Source organism: Danio aesculapii, chromosome 20 (assembly GCF_903798145.1).
Source record: "Danio aesculapii chromosome 20, fDanAes4.1, whole genome shotgun sequence".
NCBI lineage: Eukaryota > Metazoa > Chordata > Actinopteri > Cypriniformes > Danionidae > Danio > Danio aesculapii.
In genome coordinates this window covers 28,572,107-28,579,053 of record NC_079454.1, presented here as the reverse complement: position 1 = coordinate 28,579,053, position 6,947 = coordinate 28,572,107, and positions in this window count along the sequence as shown.

Below are 6,947 nucleotides of genomic sequence, written 5' to 3'. Positions count from 1 at the left end.
AATAATGGATTCAGTTTACTGTAAATTATTTGCTTTTGCTTATGTTGTAGTATTCCTCATTTCTAAGAGCACGAGTATCCTTTAAATAAACAAAAAACTACAAGTGCTTGGATTCTGTGATTAATTTTTCTTCACAGTTCATGAATTCTGTGAAAACTCCAGGAGTCCAATCAAATAAAATATTCCCCTCAGCTCAAACACAGCTGCAGATGACAGGTTTATGCAGTAACAGAATGTCAATATGCCCTAAATTTACTTCTCCAAACATACCCCAATCATAAACGCAATGTAATATGTCTCCTGAGAGTGATATTGCCTGCCATTTCAAGTGTTGCCATAAAACTACTGATGCCACAACCAAACACAACATTGTGTGGTCTTAAGTGAATTTACAGCATGCATGCGCAGCGTACCGTGCTGTACCAGGTGTTTACAGCAATCAATCAAGATTACTGACACTGTTAAATAGTGTGACTGCTGGTACAGAATATCCATGAACTGCAATGCCAAATGCAAAGGGTTAGCAAGACACTGCAAGTGAATAGGGGAAGAAAAATTTATAGTTCTCACCACACTCCCAAAGCTGATCAAACATTTTTTGCATTGCAAGTTTTCTAAAATGTCATGTAAAAAAGGCATTACTGCATTAAATATGTTATAATTTATATATATATATATATGTGTGTGTGTGTGTAATATATATGAACAGTAATGTTTGAACAGCCAGAAATAAAAAGAAAACACACTGTTTTTGTAGAATAAAACATTGTATATAACATGTGTAAAAACCTTCAGCCAATTACATGTGATTAAAACAAAGTTTGGTGCTCCTGCTGCTGCTGCTGAAGTGGAGATTTATGGATTGTTTTAGAGAAAATAGCTAATTTTGAGAAACTATCTTTATAAATGTGTACTGAGATTGAAATCTACAAGAAAAAAATATAAAGGGTGATAAAAGAAACTCTAAAAAGTATATTCTGAAGGTTTTCTTTTCATCAGATTGAAAAACCCAATGTAAAAGGTCAAAAAGGCTTAACATTTTAAAATTGAATTTAACTGCATAAACAAACCTTAAGGTGTTGCCTTAACCTTAAAAATATAACTCTGCTATATTTTATTGCAGGTTTACATTTATTTTACATAAATATTTCTCATGCATATGGTTCAAATAGTAAATCATGCAAGCTAACTCACTAGTGTGACTTTACATTCTTGTATCATTGCCTAAGACTAAGGTTCATGAATATGCGATTGCATTCATAGGCCTTTAAACTATTTAAAAGAGCACAGCTGCTAATTACTGCCTCTTAGTAAATGAAGATTGCGTCTTTTCCTCTGTCTCACACCTTCCAGATACTAATTAAGGCAGTAATGTTTTATACATATAAATTATTATAACAAGAACAGTTAATTGGATTCTGAAATAGAGCAGACAAACTCTTTCGTGATAAATTACTGTCGCGAATAAAGCAATAAAGCAGGATGGCGATTCAATTTTATGTGGCAGATGTGTGTACATTTGAAATCTAAAAGTTAACTTTATGACAGTACAGAATAATCCCTCACAAATAATTATTCGTTGGTCGTTTACTTCGCAAATCACGTTTGCTATGACTTCCTGACAAAATCCTTGTATTAATAATTTATTCAGGCTTTCAAGCTGCATGATTGTTTACTGCCTTTGTGTGCTAAAAAGATAAATGACCTTCAAAGGCATAAATAAATGCCAGCTGAATACCAGAGACAAAACAGTAATCTGCCATTTTAATATAAAAGAAAAACAATAAATGAATATTTTCCCCTGTTAGGTCCATTTATAAGTTTTTAAACAAGATTTGTTGTGGTTCCCAAAGGCAAGCCTCTCTGACATTCATACATATGCATTGTAGTTTGCATTGTGCAATGCTAATGCCTTGATGTACTTCCAATTGCAAATGTTTGAATTTTTTCATTGTTCATTTCAATTCATAGCCATTTTCTTTATGCCATTCTCCCTAATGAAAACACAATATTGTTTTTGTGCCTGGTAAATGAATTAGAATTTTCCATGCCACTTCTTATTTAAAGAAACACCAAAATTGATTTTAAGGTCAGTTATAGTAAGGTAATGCAGTCTGTCACAGTGGAGAAAAAAAATTTGCCTTATTGCATAATCTGTCATTTTTCATTTATGTACTGGAATGACAAGGTATTTTAGAAATTACACTAATACATCTTGATGGACAAAGTTCCAAGACCAGTTAACCCAATTCATGTCAGTGCATTTCAGGTCACACCAATGCGATGACAGTTAAACGCCGGGTCTTGTCCCATTGAATTTGAAATGTGTAGATGGAGTGCAGTGTGAAACTTAAACAGTGTAAATCTAGTCTGTTTTACAAAGCCATGAAACACAAATCTATTATACTATACAAAGATAAATGGTGTTAAAGTAAAATGTATTTTCATAAGCAAGCTTTGCATTTGCTAAGTGAATTGCTAACAAAAATTAATCTTTTAACTGGCACCCCATTAGTAATATATGAATAGTTTGTCAAGAAAAGGTTCAGGTTTAGGCAAATAAGTACTGAAAAACAGTTACAGTTAAGGAGTTGTAATTTATTCCTAGTCTTGTGTGGGCCTAGCCTATTTCTAAATTTAGGTTATTACTGGTATTGTTTTTGTTTTGTCAAGCTTAGTTGACTTAACGTTTCTGCCTAATGACAGAAATCAATTTAGTTAAAAATTGTAAACACGATTGTCATTTATGTTCATGACATAACGAAGATTTTTTTTAGCAAAAGGCAAGAACGCCACGTACAGCTCTATATGACACTTTGTGCCATGTCATGTTTACATTATGCAGCTTACCGTTTTTGTCGTTTTTGTCGGTGTTTGTTAAACCCAACTGCATCGTTTGTCATTTTTGCAGGTCATCTGTGGTACTTCCACCCTGAGAGCGCGTGCACAGGGTTGCCAGATTGCAAATATGCATATATGTTGCCAGACAACCGCAAAACACAACAGCAATCTGTGCCGTCCTCTAATTTTTACACAAAAATAAAAGGAGAGTTAATTAAAGTTTACAATTTTAACTACATTTCAGTTCTTTTGGTCACTGATATTGCATGGTGATATAACTTCATTTTAGCCAGTAGCCTGATATGAAAACATGAAAAATGTCCAGTGCATATATACACACACACACACACACACACACACACACACACACACACACACACACACACACACACACACACACACACACACACTCATTCATTCATTCATTCATTCATTCATTTTCTTTTCAGCTTAGTCCCTTTATTAATCCAGGGTCACCACAGCAGAGTGAACCTCCAACTTATTCAGAACCTGTTTTACACAGTAGCCCTTCCAGCCACAACCCATCTCTGGGAGGCATCCATACACACTCACTTACACACACTCATAAACTACAGATAATTTAGCCTTCCCAATTCACCTGTACTATGTCTTTGGACTGTGGGGGAAACCAGAGCACCACAGGAACACAGGGAGAACATGCAAACTCAACACAGAAACACCAACTGACCCAGCCGAGGCTCAAACCAGCTCAAATCTTCTTGCTGTGAGGTGACAGCACTACCTACTGCGCAACTGCATCGACATATATATATATATATATATATATATATATATATATATATATATACATATACTCGAACCAGCGACGTTCTTGCAGTGAGGCGACAGCACTACCTACTGCGCAATATATTCAAGATATTTGTTGGATTTGTTTTCATAATAAAACATTAATATCTTTTAATGTAAAATAATAACTAAGTTTTGTAATTTTAAAAATATATATTGCTAGATCCTTCCAGAAATTGTTTGCCATGTTGCATTCAAAAAATAAATGACAAAGGCTCTCTTTATCTGCTTTACGGAAACTACAGATGTCCTCCATTTCAATGTACTTTGCTCAAGCCTGCTTGAAAAGTCGCTAAATGCTGCCAGATGATGTCATGCACATACACATACATACACGTAGGTAATAGCAAATGCATGACGTCATCACATCATATTAAAACAACATATTCCTATTATAAGTCAGCCAAGATCGGGTAGTCAAATTCCGTATTAGGAGGACTGCCAAAACTCTAAATTGTGAACATTTCTTTTGACTTCTCAAGCCCATCTGGCCGACTTTGGACCAAGGTGTTTTGCAGGTTTAAAACCCCTGTTGACCAAGCACCCAATCAAAACCAGAAATGATAATAAAAACATGATTAGCAGACACACTTGCTTGCTTGCTTTTGATGAAAATGTGGAAATGTGGCTTATGTGCGAAAGTAGATATTACAAAACATTGTAATTTGATATAACACTAAAGAATAGTCTGTAGAAATAAGTATATTAAATATAAACATTTCGTAAAACCTCGAAAATAAATAAACCCCTTTAGTGAAATCAAGATGTAATGGACAATAACATCGCTAATTATTATCTAAGCAACCACAACATCATCTTAAACTGTTTGTGTAAACAGTCAGACTAACTGTCAGCAGAGACAGAGGAAACACAGCCGGATGGTGCAATGCAATTAGTAAACTGCTCCAGCCAGCAGCAATCAGCACAACCTAACCTCATTACTGTCTTTGGACTACATGATCTGTTTCACTGAGAGGTGAATTAATTACACCAAATTAACCTTGCCAGGAAGACGAGACATGTTCAGTATGAAAACACTGAGAATATTCAATATCAATGTAAATGAATGGGATCTTTGGACTCATTATACTACACTCAAAAACAGGAATAAAAACTGACAACCAAAAGAAATACTTTGCCTTTTTCTGTGTAATGTCAAAGTTAAGAAAAAACCATGTGGACATAATAATTAAACATGCCACTTCCTAGACAGATGCTGATTATCCAGTAACACCATTATACCGGATTAATCAGTGGTAAATCATATTTCCAATGACTGGCTTTGAAGAGACTTCCATGGGAATAGATATTGGCATTTCTTTTTAACCCAGGGGTCAGATTTTTTCATACACGCACCGCAATAGTTTATAAGAAAAGGACTTTGATTAGATTCTGCCATCCAATTACTCCTCGTGTCATTATCATTACATCAGCCTGCTCTGGTCCAGTTTGCATTATTACCTTCACATGCTCTGTCTGTTAGGCTGAATTAAGCTTTCATATGAACAAACTCCCCATCCAGCTATTAAAATAATTAGATTCTCGGCATTTATGATTTATACTTTTGTGTTTGAATTGACTTTTTTTGTTTTATTTTGTAAACTATTGATGACAATCAATAAATTAAATAAATAATTTTCAGAATTTAATATAAAAAATACTAATACAGCAAATGCTAATACACAATACCAATGTTTTTACTTCAAAAGAGTTAAGAAATTTGACCAGTATTTAATAAAATCTCTAATTTTTATTATTTTTTTAATTGGGTAGAAATGTTGTCAGACCTTTATGACATAAAAATATAAAGTATATAAATAAACAAATAAATAATAATATATATATATTTTTAACTCAAATCTATACCTAATATAAGCATTTTTCTCTTGTTATTTCATTGCTGTATGCTAGCTACATCTGTGTTTTAATGAAGGTGGTTTGAGTATGTTAAAACCACGTAAACATGATTCAGGAATAGGTTTCGCTCTGTTTTAAATGAGAAGACATAGTCACATGATTCAAGGTTTGAGAAGTTATATCATCTATAAGCTTCATAATGTCTTAAAAATTGTAAAAACACAATCACAATTCATATTCAGTGTTATCATCGAATAATATTTCATTGTGTGGCATTAACCCATATAATGAAACATGCCCTGACATTACAATAGACATTGGCAGGAACTTACAACAGACATCACATTCTATTAACCTCTTCCTGGCCACAAAAAGTCATTGTGTCACTTTAATTTAACTCACTACCTTGAGTTAAATGACCAATGTCATTCTGACCACGACACATGCACAAATTGTGAACGTGATCCACCCAGGAACACAGACTAAAGGAATTAAAATCATTCAAGCTTGAACATAATGGAAATGCATGTGCCAATGGCAGGTATTTATGCAGAATGTAATTACAGAAGAGCAAGTAAATTAAAGCAAACAAATCAATCCTGGACTTCGGTTCAAGTTTGTAATTGTCTGACAGTGAATTAAGCTAGGCTGCAGGCTAAACTTAAGACATTAAGGGTAAGAGGTAATGTGGCCATTGCATGCTTTATTTGGACAATATTTACCAGGCTAGGCTGAAGCTAAAAGTATGTATTTGAGTATCACATTATGAGGCAGACAAAGTCTTGCAGACAAATAAATACAATGATTAATGTTATTATTAAATGTAGTGTTGTCTGTTTTGGAATCAGTAAATGAGAGCACATAAAATAAATCAGATCAATCAGCACAGTTGAATTTTCTTAATTATGAATATTAAGTTCATCCTTGGGCATCTCGGTGGCACAGTGGGTAGCATGATCGCCTCACAGCAGGAAGGTTACTGGTTCGAGCTTCGGCTGGGTCAGTTGGTATTTCTGTGTGGAGTTTGCATGTTTTCCCTGTGTCCATGTGGGTTTCCTCCGGGTGCTCCGGTTTCCCCCAAAAGACATGTGCTATAGGTGAATTAAATAAGTTAAATTGGCTGTAGTGTAGGTGTGTGAATGTAAGGGTGTATGGGTGTTTCCCATACAGAATGAATGAAGTTCATCCTTAAGGAGATTAAAGTTAAGAAGATATAGAAATAAAGAGAAAAAATAGTTTACTAATGGTTACTGATTTATAAAGTTCCTCAAAATATCCTCCCTGACTTACTGGACATTCCAACACTGGACAATCTCATGCCATTTTTAATTTAGTGGCTAATTCATATGAATTTTTACAATCTTCTTTGCACACTTTAGTGCGATTTGCTCATCCCCCAATGACGACTGGGTTTAGGGGTG